Source organism: Zootoca vivipara, chromosome 1 (assembly GCF_965207765.1).
Source record: "Zootoca vivipara chromosome 1, rZooViv2.hap1.1, whole genome shotgun sequence".
Classification (NCBI taxonomy): domain Eukaryota; kingdom Metazoa; phylum Chordata; class Lepidosauria; order Squamata; family Lacertidae; genus Zootoca; species Zootoca vivipara.
In genome coordinates this window covers 74152485-74166789 of record NC_142582.1, presented here as the reverse complement: position 1 = coordinate 74166789, position 14305 = coordinate 74152485, and the positions used below count along the sequence as shown (strand labels likewise).

At 41.8% G+C, this 14305-nt stretch overlaps 1 protein-coding gene across 5 annotated transcripts in view; it reads left to right on the top strand.

Annotated features, from left to right (window-relative positions):
* LUZP2 (leucine zipper protein 2) overlaps nucleotides 1–14305 on the top strand; it is a 303055-nt gene that overhangs the window by 248789 nt on the left and 39961 nt on the right. The gene's annotated exons all lie outside the window — the stretch shown is intronic.

Genomic DNA, 14305 nt, shown 5'->3' with positions numbered 1-14305 from the left:
CCACTTATTTTCTCAAGTTGATTATGCACATGTATACCCTTACAACTCCAGGCTGGACAGTCAGGAAATTTCATGGTTTTTTACACCCACCCCTTTGTTTACTATCTTGGGTCATTCAGATTTCATTGTAGGGATGTACAAATATGTACACTCCATTGTTTTAAGTGAACATATGAGTGGGGAAAAGATCATGCCCACTAGTCACATTCGCAGGGCTGGTGTAATGGAATCAGGTAATTTCTAATGGCTGAGAAATGATCCTTTTCAATCAGAACAGCCCTAGTTCTGATGCACTGACTGGCTACTATGGGGCTACTATGGGGTCTGAACATTCAGCATTTGTGGGAAAGTAGCTTACACACATGAGACTCCTCCATGCAGCCAAGAACCTGCTCACATGGAGAGGCTCCATGCATGCATATCATTACATGTGTTTCCACCTTTCCACCTTTACAATAATTTTTAGTGGTGTAGCCAGCAGCTCACATGGCTAGTGATCCTTCTTCCTCTTCCTGCTTTTACTGTGTATGTTATCAGAGCTGAACACCCCTTTTGTTTCTCCATGGAACCATGGGCATGAACTCTGTTATCAGAGGTGACACTCTGCTATTAATACTTATTTCGGGGTGAGAACAAGGTAATCCAAAGGCACCTCATTAAAAGCAGAAGAGCTGCTAGTCCAGCATCATGACTCCGAAACATTGCTCCCCTTGGAATTCCTCAGGTGTCTCACCAAAGGAGGGGCTCATAAATTTACTTTAAATTTCTTCTTGGCAACATTTGCTGGTCACAGCCTTGTAGAGCCACACTCCAGGGTTAGAAATCACTAACAGGTGGGTTTTAATATACTCAGCATGTTTACTTAACATCATTCACGAAGAAATATTATCTCTTTCAGAGATATTGCTCATACTGGTACATGCCATGAAAGTGTCTGAGGGAAAATAATGGGTCATAATCCTGCTGTTCTACTCATGGACACCTCATTATTGTAAATCTGTACATTATCCATGATTACAAAACCCTTGAAAACTTGCTACTGTGAAATAGGTTGTCAGGGAATCATGGTTTGAGCCAGAATTATACCTTCTGCAATGGAATTATATCACCGAACACTTTCATGATGACAGCCATTGTTATGTATGTAGTCCTTGACTTTGTCTTCCTATTAAAAGCTAACTAGCCCCAGCTGTAATTGCACAAGCTTTTCCTTTCCATCAGTGTATATGACTCAGGTGTTGTTGTTTTAATGCATGCATGTGCTTTTAAAAAAAGTGACACAGTATTCAGAGTCTCAGTGCTCATGAATTCTGTCACTTTCGATAAGAAGCAGCTTAACCTTCAGTGTATGTCTTGCCTTGTAAATATCATAACTTCAAGGGATTATTCATCCAGTTACCAAATCATGGGCTTTTCTCAGTGTCAAATTTACATATCATTTATAGGTTGAAATGCGTATTACATTGACAATATCTGTCTTGGGCAACGCTGTAGGAGTCAGTGTGTGTTTCTCTTAGAAAGTATGCATAAGGAGATAAGAGATTTTTTGGCAATGGGTGACAGCCAGCCTATCTCTGTGTCCTTTGATTCCCAGGCATGCTTACTAGTGGCAGGTCCATTGTTGAGAAGGAGGGGACACAGTCTTTTACTAGTTTCTTTGTTCCACAAATAAATAAATATAAAATCCTGTTGTCCCCGTAGTTTCATACAGCCCACTCTCCAGCAAGTGGCATGCCTTATATATGTGTGCATAGGACTGCAGCCTTAAGGCCGAATGAGATGTTTGCTCATTGTGCAGTGTGCAGCTATGTTAATTACTGGCCTAGCCATGGAGTTGATGCTTACTGGAAAGACGACACATGAGGGATTTCTCTTCAATATTCCACTGCAGATAGATTGCCCTGCTCCCAATCCATAAAACTAGACACTCTGAAAAATGCCCCTATTTGTGCTACTAGGGGGGATTTCCACTATGGTGTGTTGTGTGTGAGAGTGTGTAAAGATAAGGTTCCCTTCCACACACCGTACCCCAACAAGTTAAAACAATGGTACTACTTCATGTTTGTCACCCACTATTTCCTCCACCCTCTAGCAAAAGAGAGTTGCTCTCCTTCTACCGGTACATAGGACTCTCTTACCAAAGTCTCACCCAATGCAACATGGGTACTAATATGATATACTTTTTCTGAATTGACATTAGCAGAGAATTTTTTAAAATGTTTAACAAACTCAAGAAAAAATGTATGAACTATGATCTCAGAAAGATTATGAACTCCTATCTTAGCTGGCAAGTTTCTTTTCTTTTCTTTTTTTCTTTTGCGATAATACAGTCACAACTCCACTACAATTCTACATCCCTGAATTGTTCTCTGGAGTCTAGATAAAGTATAAGGATTAGAGTCACATCCTTTGTTCCAACCACTTTTGCCTCTGGCCCCTGCCCATCACTGGCAGTCAGCTCCCAGAAGCTTGTCTATGAGGGTATGTCACCCTCAGGCTGAAAAAAGGCAAAAGGCTGAAAAGCGGTCATTTGAGTCACTAAGTTTTTCTGATCCATCACTTCCTTTTGAGGCTACAAATTATGAAGGGGCAGGGAGCTCTGTGCCAGTATGGATCCTATTGGAACTGTAAGCTCCACCACAAAAAGCTCCCCACCTTTGTGAACACATTAGAATGTAGACAGAACTTTAGATCAATCAAACCTGCACAGACTCTGCAGAAATGAAAGTAATTAGCACAACAGTAGTCAAAATCCATTGAAAACAAAATATAGTCCCCATCAATATTATTGTTATTGGCTTCCGTCTGCCCTGAGAGATAAGGGGGCACACCTCTGGGGTGACATCAAACTGCTGGAGAATCACAATACCTGCTGTGGTTGCAGAGACCTGTAACTGCTGCCTCCTGTGTTGTTTTTGTTGCATCAGCAATACTGAAGTTACGTCCCCAGGGCTGCCCAGATGACAAGACACCCCCTATCGGCCTCGCTGATGTGGTCCAAAGGAAGCAGAGCAATATATTTGGCACCAGCTTGGCTGCAGGAGTTGCTGGAAGGAGGCATAGAGGACGTCATCCAACTCCACTCTGGATTTGTGTAGGGTTTACTCCTTAGCCCTTTCTTCTCCCGAAGATGTTCCACAAGGCAGCAGAGGTTTAGGATCAGAGTTTCCCTTCTCAAGCAATATAGGTTCATGGTAATCTATGTGGTTCTAGCCACTGATCTATAAGGCAGGCATCCCCAAACTGCGGCCCTCCAGATGTTTTGGGCTACAACTCCCATGATCCCTAGCTAACAGGACCAGTGGTCAGGGATGATGGGAATTGTAGTCCAAAACATCTGGAGGGCCGCAGTTTGGGGATGCCTTCTATAAGGTAAGAGGGCCAGCCCTCTATGGGTGTGCCCTTTGGATCCAAATCACCACTTCTTGAAACAAGTGATCAGCAGAGCTGGCATTACTAGGAAGATCCAGGCAATAATTATTTTCCTTTGAGGGGAGGCCAAGAAGTGTTCCTAAATTAGAATCCTTTTTTAAAAAAAGAGAAAAGAAGTCACTTTGGTTGCTAAAATTGGAACCAATGCTGATCATTTCATTTATCATAATATCCCAATTTAAATTCATGGTTTGACCTTTTTGCACAAAGCATTCTTCTCCGAAGAGCATATAAGACAATATAAATTTAATTATGTGGTACGTTCTTTTTTCGTTTCTAATACGAGAGAGATATGAAGCTTTCCTAATGCGTATAGGTATTTTTTTTTTACCTCCATGTGCCCTCTCTTATCAAAACATGTCAAAGTCCCTCATTTCTAAAGAAGATATTTCTCTTAGGCAAGAACTTCAAGCTGTTGCTATGACACCCTGTCAGCAAGAACCCAGAAATATCTTGTTTATTGCAGGCCTGTTTCTTATGCCTAATATCTGTGTCATTCATGAGGACACATTGCTTTGTAAGATTAATTTTATCCTTAGAAGGAAAATATTATGTACCTCATGTTGCAGAATGTGAACTTTCAGCAGGCTTTTAGCAAAACGCTTGGCATTCATTTTTAAACTTTGGGCATCATTTTGCAGCTGCTGAGACCCCAACACCCTGGCAGTACTCACCCCAATGCCTATCTGGAGCCCTTCTTGGTGGGGTGGGGTGATTTACCCCATCTTCTGAGTGTCTGGAATGCCATTTTAATTTCCCACAATGAAAAAGGGGAAGGACCATAGTTTATTAATAATAATAATAATAAATAAATAAATTATTATTTATACCCCGCCCCTCTGGCTGGGTTTCCCCAGCCACTCTGGGTAGCTTCCAATAGAAATATTAAAATACAATAATTTATTAAACACCAAAAGCTTCCCTAAACAGGGCTGCCTTCAAATGTCCTCTAAAAGTCTAGTACAGTGGAACCTCGGTTTATGAACACCCCGGCTTATGAATTTTTGGTTTACAGACGCTGCAGACCCATCTGGAACGGATTAATTCACTTTCCATTGATTTCAATGTGAAAGTTCACTTCAGTTTATTAACGCTTCAGTTTATGAACAGACTTCCGGAACCAATTGTGTTCATAAACCGAGGTACCACTGTAGTTGTTTTTCTCTTTGACATCTGGTGGGAGGGTGTTCCACAGGGCAGGTGCCACTACCGAGAAGGCCCTCTGCCTTGTTCCCTGTAACTTGGCTTCTTGTAGCGAGGGAATCGCCAGAAGGCCCTCGGCACTGGACCTCAGTGTCCGGGCAGAACAATGGAGATGGAGACGTTCCTTCAGGTATACTGGACCGAGGCCGTTTAGGGCTTTAAAGGTCAGCACCAACACTTTGAATTGTGCTCGGAGGTTCCGGTTTCCGCCTGCAGGAATGGCGGACCTGTTTTCCATCTCTCTGACCTTCGTAAGGAATTTGGCGGTTGCTAGGGGAGTAAATGGCAACCCCCTACCCTCTCCGGGGGTTACGGAGAGGGGCCGCTGGCCCGCGATGCCCCCAGACCCACTCCGACTGTTTTTGGAGTGGGGGGAGCTTGGGCTGAGCACTTACGACGGCCAGGACTCCCGGACGCTAATCTGCATGGCGGGGATTTCCATGGTTAAAGAAGATAATTAGGCTTAAATCTATGGACATACTTCAGAAGGAGGGGAAGAAGCGCTGTTTACTGCTGAGAATTTTATGCTGCTGAGCGAGAGGAGTCAAAGAATGTACGGCATCTGGAAGAAGGATTGATGGGGACGGAGCGATAAGGGAAGCAAGTTTTTATTTTTTCTTCATATTGTTGCCTCGTATCTTCCCGGACGCGATGTCCTGGCTTGTTTGGAGTGAAAGAGAAGCAAAAGACTGTGTGAGTTGAACTTTGTTAGCTGTTGTTACTGAACATATTTCTTAAAGATGTGAAGTTGCCGATGAGAAAAGCCCCCCCCTAGTCAGACGGAAGGAGTTCTGGACGCGTTCGGAGGATTTATGAGCTGTGACGCACTTTAAATTGGAGCAGCGACCTGAAGCTAAGTTCAGCTATAGGGCAAGGAGATCCATTAATTTACCAAGAGTTCATGGTTGGATGTTTGGGTCGCCTGCCTGAAAAAGCTGTAAATTCTATAAAGATAAATAAATCGTAAATCTTCATGGCTATGAGAGAAAATGAAAGTGATTTGAGCCTTTTAAGATGGCGCTGCTACTCCGTCGCAACAGGGAGCTCCACTAAGAAGATTTATGGGGAGGCTGGACTGATTAACTCACACAGGAGAAAGAACATCTGTGAAACTTCGTTTGACATTTATCTCAGCAGCTGGAACAATCGGATGAAAGTGGAAAACATCTAGGTGACTGTAAGGGGAAGATTTGGAATATTATGAGCTTGGAGGACGATTTGAACTTTAGAAATAAGACGGCAGTGGACAGTTGCGAGGAATTCCCAATTTCTTGAAGCATGGGAACCCAAAAATAAATTATTTAGATGATTTGGCATAACATTCGGTTTGATTGATATATATATGTGTATAATTTGAAATATTGAATGTGATATAATTGGTTTTAATTGGAAAATTAATAAAAATATTTTTTTTTAAAAAAAAAAGAATTGTGCTCGGAAACGTACTGGGAGCCAATGTAGGTCTTTCTAGACTGGTGTTATGTGGTCTCAGCGGTTGTTTTAATGATATAACATCTGTTTTACATGCAGAAGGTCCCTGGTTCAATCTCAAAATCTCCAGGAAGGGCTGGAAAGGTCTCTTGTCTGAAAAGCCAAGAAGCCACTGTAGTATAGACCATGGGTGGGCAACCCCTGGACCAGATTTGGACCTGCATTGGTCCCAGTTTGGCCCATGAGGGCTCCCCCCCCAAAAAAACTGGGTTTCAGGATATGTTCATTCTGATGCTAAAGTAATGCACACTTTTTGCCTTAGATGGGGAGTGAAAAATAAACTGAGTATCACAGAATCGTAGAATTTTAGTGCTGGAAGGGACTGAGAGTGATTTAATGCAACCAGTTTGAAATATGCTTTCCACTATTACAATCACATCTGCAAAATCTGCTGAATCCAAAAGGGAGTTGAGAGCATAGATCTAATGTACTAAACTGAGTCTGCTTCATTGATTTGCACAAACTCTAGATTCAAATAATAATAATAATTTTAAAAATCCACTCACTTACCTGACAATTGTGATGAATACAAAATAGCACCAGGTATATATTTTAGCTGTAGCAAAAAGAGCAAATGCTGTTTTGGGAAAGGAATTGTTTTCTATAAAGTCAAATAAATGATATTTTTATTTATTTAAAATGTTTATAACCCATCTTTCACTCATTAGATATTAAGAGCTACTCCAAGCCCCACGTGTCTGAGTGCCCCACACAATGGGGGGCCTTGGGCCCCCTCCCCCAAAGTACTAAGGGGGCCCAAAACAGCTTATCCCCCCCCAATGAGCCAGCACCCCTAGATAAGCAAAGCTACAGGGAACCAGGCAGAGGGCCTTCTCGGTGGTGGCACCCGCCCTGTGGAACTCCCTCCCATCAGAGGTCAGAGAGATAAACAACTACCTGACATTTAGAAAATACCTAAAGGCAGCTCTGTTTAGGGAAGTTTTTAATCTGTGATATTTGATGTATTTTAATATTTGTTGGAAGCCGCCCAGAGTGGCAGGGAAGCCCAGCGAGATGGGTGGGGTATAAATAATATATAATATATAATAATAATTATTATTATTATTATTATTAAACCATGGCTAATGCCAAGCCTTCCTGAATGTTACCCACATGAAGGCATATGTTGAGATCATACATTATTATTATTAACCTTCTCTATTGCTGCAAGGGAAGTATGAATAGTTTGTAAATTACAAAGCTTGATGCAACTGCCAGCAAACTCCACAAGGAATTAAATGTTATTAAGCATTCATTAATGATTTATATAATGGGTATTAATGTGGTATCTCTATATGATGCATGTATTATTAATCCAGTATTATAAAGTTGTGTTCTAACATAAAGCCAAATTAAAGTAGGAAAGGTGGCTCGTGATGAATTACTCCTCTTTTGTCTGGCACTTGATTAAGTTACCAGCTAGAAAACATTCACTAGAAAAGAGCTTTAATTTTCAGCAATGGATCAGGCAGATTGACCTTTATGATTCAGCCAGAGATTGTAGGTCTAATCATTTAAACTGAAACGTGTTGAATCATTGACCATAAAAATGTGGAGAAAGTGGGCCATCAACAATGCAGGAATTCAATTTATTTTGTCCTGAATGATTTAAGAAACAATCTACGGATATAAGCTGAAATCCTGACAATTCCCAATGGAACTTATTTTTGATTTTCCTATTTGAAAACCTTAGCAGACACCTGAACCAGTTTGACCTTCAGTGGACAGCTAATGTAATAAGTCTCATCTCATTGTCTTTAAAAGCTGGTCTAGAGAAAGGCTTATTGAAAAGCATAGGGGAAGGGAAATCCAATTTCCTGGTGGTTTAAAGAGATGATTTCCCTTTAACCATTCATTAACCATGTTTGAAAATTGAGCAGTGAATATTTATCATCCTGAGTGACTAGATGCTTATGTGCACACTGTACATAAAATAGTAAATGGGTGGCCCTTGTTAAACATAAGACAATATTTTGGCTCTCTTTATTTAAAATAATAATTCTTTGCGTGATAATATGGCACCTGAATACAGCATAATAACTAGTGGGCTCAGTGAGCCCTAATTTCATGGGCCCACTGCGAATAGTTTTGAATGGTCATATGATTTAAACAGTGATAAAGTAACAGTGATTTGAAGCACTTCATCAGCTGATCGTCTTTCACATGAAGGATGTTTTACTGGAGGCAATCAAAGAGCACAAGTGATGGCATTCATCATCCTGTGAATGAAATGTTACCTAGGCAATTATTTATATTTATCCTGAAATAAACAGAGGGGACTTACACAAGATTTAGCTGGCTGAACTGCCGTGGAATGGTAAGTCAATGATGAAGTTAGGTTTCCATTTCAAATGGAAAACGGACAAGCTGCTGCCCCAGGATATTTAGCAGTTTGCAAATCTATGTCTAGTGATATGTTTTGACTTCCCAAAACATTTTAGAAACATGCTTTATAAGCCCTCCTCATAGCACTTAATGTGCATAGCTGCTATATATTCTTATGAGTTTGGGGGTGCCTGGGCCCCCTTCTAATTCCTGGAATAGCCAGGCCATCCTGTTAACGGCCTACTAAGTATGAGTCCTTAAGAGAATAAAGGGAAAGGGGGCTCTGTGCCAGATAGCAAATGGGTGAGGCCCCTCCTTCAACTCTTAGATAGAAGGGCAAAGCCTGAGTTTTTAAGACAGGGTTTGCTGTGATGTGAGTTAGGAGCTGGATACAAAAGCTGCAAGCTGGAGAAGCAGAGAGCCAGGCCTGGTTTCTGCTGGAATCTAAAGCTGTGGCAGGACTTTATTGGGGTGTGAATGCTGTGACACACACACACACACACACACACACACACACACACACACACACACACAAATGTAACACATGTTCTCTGTTTTCTATTTAAGGAAAGTTGTGCCTTCATTATCTGTATATATTTTTATTATTTCTGTTCACTGTGACTCTACCCATCCCTTCAAGAAGTCCCAGATTTCCTTGTGATCTGATTCTGTTTGTTTCTCATCAGTCCCTCTCACCCACAGGTCCTACCTCTGCTCTGATACATTCTAACCTACTTGTGTTTATTTTCTTTGTCGACTATAATTGCCTTTGGGGCCCTGTGTGATAGTCTGTGTGACTGATGCTTTACATAGAACATTGTGCACAAAGAACTGCTCACTAGCCTGTGACTAATTGCTTTTTTATTATCATGACTGCTTCCAAAAGAGAACAAAATAGTTCAGATTCTCCAATTTCCCTAGTCTGTCTTTCTTTCTTTCTTTCTTTCTTTCTTTCTTTCTTTCTTTCTTTCTTTCTTTCTTTCTTTCTTTTTCTTTCCTCTATACAGGAAAACTGGGCCGGGGACACTGGGTGGATGCACTTCCTTGAACCATTTGAGTGCATTTTGTTAATCTTAATCCTTGTGCTATGGTAGCAATGTGGTAATATAGTTAGATTTGAAGGTACCTTCCCTGTTCTGCCTTATGGACCTCAGGCCTGGGGTGTGGTGTGGTACTGCTGTTGAACCAAAGCAAGATGTGGCACACATGATGCTGGTGTGCAGATACACATCACGTCAATGATAGCAGAGCCAGGGACTATTTAAGATCACTCTTATCCCTACTAAGTATTAGTTTTGTTATTCCTCCTCTGAAGTCAAAATGTATGGAATGCTTATTTGTCTCTTGGGCCCAAACTACATGCTATCAATATTATGTGGCTGCCACCACTGACCTGAAACACTTCCCATCTCTCCCTTACTTCCCTCCAGTAACATTTGGTTGAATAAAACATGTGAATGATGATAAGACTATTACTCAGCATTTTCCTGCCCACCCAAAGATGAAAGCTAAGAAAATGGAGCAGGGATAGAGGAATGCTGCGCAGGGATGACATGTCACTCTCCTTAACTTAACATTACCAAGGAGCAAATGCAAATTATTATCTGTTCCTGAGATAAGATGCATATGGTAGGCAGCTGAACTGGGGAAGTGGGCCTAAGGATTCCAATTCTTCCCTGGGAAATGAATGTGTATTAACTTTCAGGTGTAACATTTGCATGTCTTCCTAGGAATGAAAGTGGGGAAAATAAACAGTCAACACTCAGCACTGAAATACTGATATCAACACATTGTGGGAAACCCATGTGCTATTTACCTTTAGTTTAAGAGTAGAGGAAGCAATGTTGTTGGAATTCAGGTCCCAACATCCCTGGCCATTGGCCATGCTGGGTGGGGCTGCTGGGACTTGTAGTTCAACAACATCTAGAGCGCCTGTCAGAAGTGAACATGGACCAATGGTACTAAACACTATGGGAAACAGCCTTACTAGAAAAATTAACCAATAAGACGCCTGCTTCTTGGGAGAAAAGCAATGACAAACCTAGACAGCATCTTAAAAAGCAGAGACATCACCTTGCCGACAAAGGTCCGTATAGTTAAAGCTATGGTTTTCCCAGTAGTGATGTATGGAAGTGAGAGCTGGACCATAAAGAAGGCTAATCGCCGAAGAATTGATGCTTTTGAATTATGGTGCTGGAGGAGACTCTTGAGAGTCCCATGGACTGCAAGAAGATCAAACCTATCTATTCTGAAGGAAATCAGCCCTGAGTGCTCACTGGAAGGACAGATCGTGAAGCTGAGGCTCCAATACTTTGGCCACCTCATGAGAAGAGAAGACTCCCTGGAAAAGACCCTGATGTTGGGAAAGATTGAGGGCACTAGGAGAAGGGGATGACAGAGGACAAGATGGTTGGACAGTGTTCTTGAAGCTATGAACATGAGTTTGACCAAACTGCGGGAGGCAGTGGAAGACAGGAGTGCCTGGTGTGCTATGGTCCATGGGAGTCGGACATGACTAAATGATGAAGAGTCGGACATGACTAAATGACTAAACAACAACAAGCTGAAGCTGACACGGGGACAAATAGAAGTAGACGGCTTCACCCCGGTATGGCTCCCCTTTATCACATATCACAGCCCAACAAGACAATGACAAAAATCCACCATCATACAAATCAATATGGCTAACCTGATCCAAAATACCCATCCAGCCCACTCACACACAAAACAAAGACCACCACAGCTAACCACAAATGAATAACCATATCCTGGGCCAACCCCAACATCTCTTACCACCAAAGGAACACAAACGAACAGCAGAGAACCTACACAAGCGACGCTGACAAAAAACCACACATATTAAGCAAAATAGAAACATCGTCACCTGACCCCAACCCCCAACCCTATCTACCTCTCCCCCCTTTTCTTCCCAATGTCTCAACAAATGAAACTGATTTGTAAAAATATTATGAGAGACATTGTACATATCTTTTTAAACAAAGAAAACCTTTAATAATAAAAAACATCTAGAGCGCCACAGGTTCCCCAAACCTGCTTTAAGCTTTCCTTTGTATAGCTGGAGTTTGTGTGTTCCCTCTACACAAGTTATCTTTGTTAAATTGGAAGTGAGGTGAGATGACTTGTATAACTGCTCCGTGCCATCCCTAATCATGATAGCTTCTGAACAAAGTCGATTTTTTAAAATGTCAGTTTATGACATAATGTATGCAGCTGGGATTTTGTAGTCATAACAAAAGCAACATTTCCATTTTCAAAAATATGTTTTGGAAATGTAATTCCCTATTCATTTTCTCAGTCAATAATTCCTCCCTGTTTAGGCATGATGATTCTCTCCCCACCCACCCACCTACACACTTTTTGCCATGTTTGACTGCTTTTTACCCTGCCTGTTATTGTCATATCTGAGCATATATGAGAGAAGAGCAAGGGTTAGATTCTGAAGTGTCAGCAGAAACATGAACATTGTGGAGTAATTTGCAAAGCCTCTGTGATAAATACACTCATAAATCTGCATCTGTACATGGTCTGTATAGTGTGTGTGTGTGTGTGTGTGTGTGTGTGTGTGTGTGTGTGTGTGTGTTAAAAATACTCTCTAGTGGCTTTCACACTAAAAGTACAATAAGAATCTAATTAAATAATTTAAATGGCTATTATTCAACAGAAATAATTCTGCTAAACAAAATACTAAACAAATGCAGGAGAAATATCACAGAAAGAGAAAATGATGTCTATTCCACACTGTTTCATAAAACATCAAGGCTGAGATCTAAATAGCATCTTTAGACACTGTGCCTTGGGTACCAGTCCACATCCACAGTGCATCTAACATATCCTGTTCATTTCTATGGACTTCAGTACATCTTAACTTTCTCAAGTAGAAGACAGTACATTTCAGTATTACTCTTTGAAGAGATTGTGTCCTCTTTAAAAGAAGACACGTGTTGCAGTGAGACCTGGAGACCGACCTCCTGTGTGGGTAAGATTGGTGGGTAATATTAGTGGGTAATATTGGTCAGCCACAACACCCGATTGGTAGGTCCCTTGATGTTGGGTTCAATCTGGCCAATGGGGCGTAGTCCAAATGGATTGAGGGACCTATATATACCCATGCACGTGACCCAGAGCTTCCTCTTTCAGTGTGTGCATTCGGAACACCCACCCACCTCTCCCTACTATTAGGGCTTTGTTGCGCTTGACCTTGATATGCCGTCATGTGTCGACTGTCATTGGGACAGGCGCATGGCAGGAATTTTCCCCACTTGGCTGATTGGCTGGTGCCACTTGGGTTTCGTCTGCCACATAGTAAATTGTCACAACTTGTAAGGTTGCGGATAGGCTCTGGTTCAGGTGATAGGGTTGGGAGAACGCTCTCGCCATCCCTATGTGAAGGGTATTCCGTTAAAGAAATCCAGGGACTCAAATGGTTTGGTCAACCCCTGAGAGGGGGTTGTCCCTGTGCCTGAGTCTAGGGGGACATCTGGGTGGTAGACATAGCCTGCTCCCAGCTTTCTGCCTATCCAGGTGTTCACCCTTGGCTGACCTATGCTGGTGCCCTGGGTCAGCACTACCTGCAAGGGTGCAGGGAGCTAGTCGAACCAGAGCCTATGCAACCATTCACTTTCTGTAATCTATAAAGTTGTGGCCTAAATTCTACCAAAGCCAAACTACAATTTGAGTCAAGTGTGAATTTATTTGGGGGGGGGGGTGGTTTCTGAGTCTGAACATGCAAGATTAGCTGAGCATATTCAGTAATGTCCATTCCGTGGTATTACTTTGCCATGTGAAGGTCTAATGTAAACCAGCTTGACTGTGAGTGCTGCCTAGCCAGCTAGCATGATATACAGAGGGAAAGGTAATTTTAGCTCCAGACAACACATATTTGACTGTCTCCTTCTGCTAGGAATTGCCTTTTCTCTCTCAGGAGTCACTTCCTAATGTGAAAATAATGAGAAGTATAGGAATTTGTGGCTGTGAAGAACAACAAGGAAGAGAGGAAATAAAGACGTGTAAAAAGCTTCAGAGGGATAAATGGCTTTCCCTAAAAGGTCAGATTGTAACATGCAGGAAACAATATGAAATGATTTGTGGAGCTAGGAAGTTGTTGTATATGTAAGGACAAGAACTGGCTAGGCTTGAAAGTGTAGGCCCTTCCTTTGGACACAGAGGTTATGTTCTCACTGGGAGCTTAGAACTTATTGGAGAGGATCTGGAATGCTGAAATTGCAGTATCGCAGGCCATCAAGGTCCTGTGAAATGTAGTTTTCTTGGCTGTCTGATATTCCCTAAACACATATCCCATGAGTTCTGGTGCTTGGGATATTGCTATATGTGCTAATGTACTACTCATAAGGAGTCCTGGGACATGTACAGTCATACCTTGGAAGTCAAACAGAATCCATTCTGGAAGTCCGTTTGATTTCCAAAACATTCAGAAACCAAAGCGCAGCTTCTGATTGGCTGCAGGAAGCTCCTGGAGTCAATCTGAAGCCGCGGAAGCTCCGTCAGATGTTCAGGTTCCAAAAATAGTTTGTAAACCGGAACACTCACTTCCGGGTTTGCGGTGTTCAGAAGCCAAAACATTCAAGAACTAAGCTGTTCAAAAACCAAGGTATGACAGTAGTCAATACTCCTGATTTTTCTACTTCCTCGGGCACCTTGGGGTGAAAAGGTATATCCCAAAGAATTTTATGTCCACAGTATTCCAAGAGTTATGAAGCGTGCCAGCTTCAACAGCATTGTCAGCTAGAGCAGTTGCCGGTCAGTGTAAACAATGCGACCAATGGTCTAACTCAGTATAAGGCAACTTTATATGCTTCGGGTAAGTTTTTGGGAA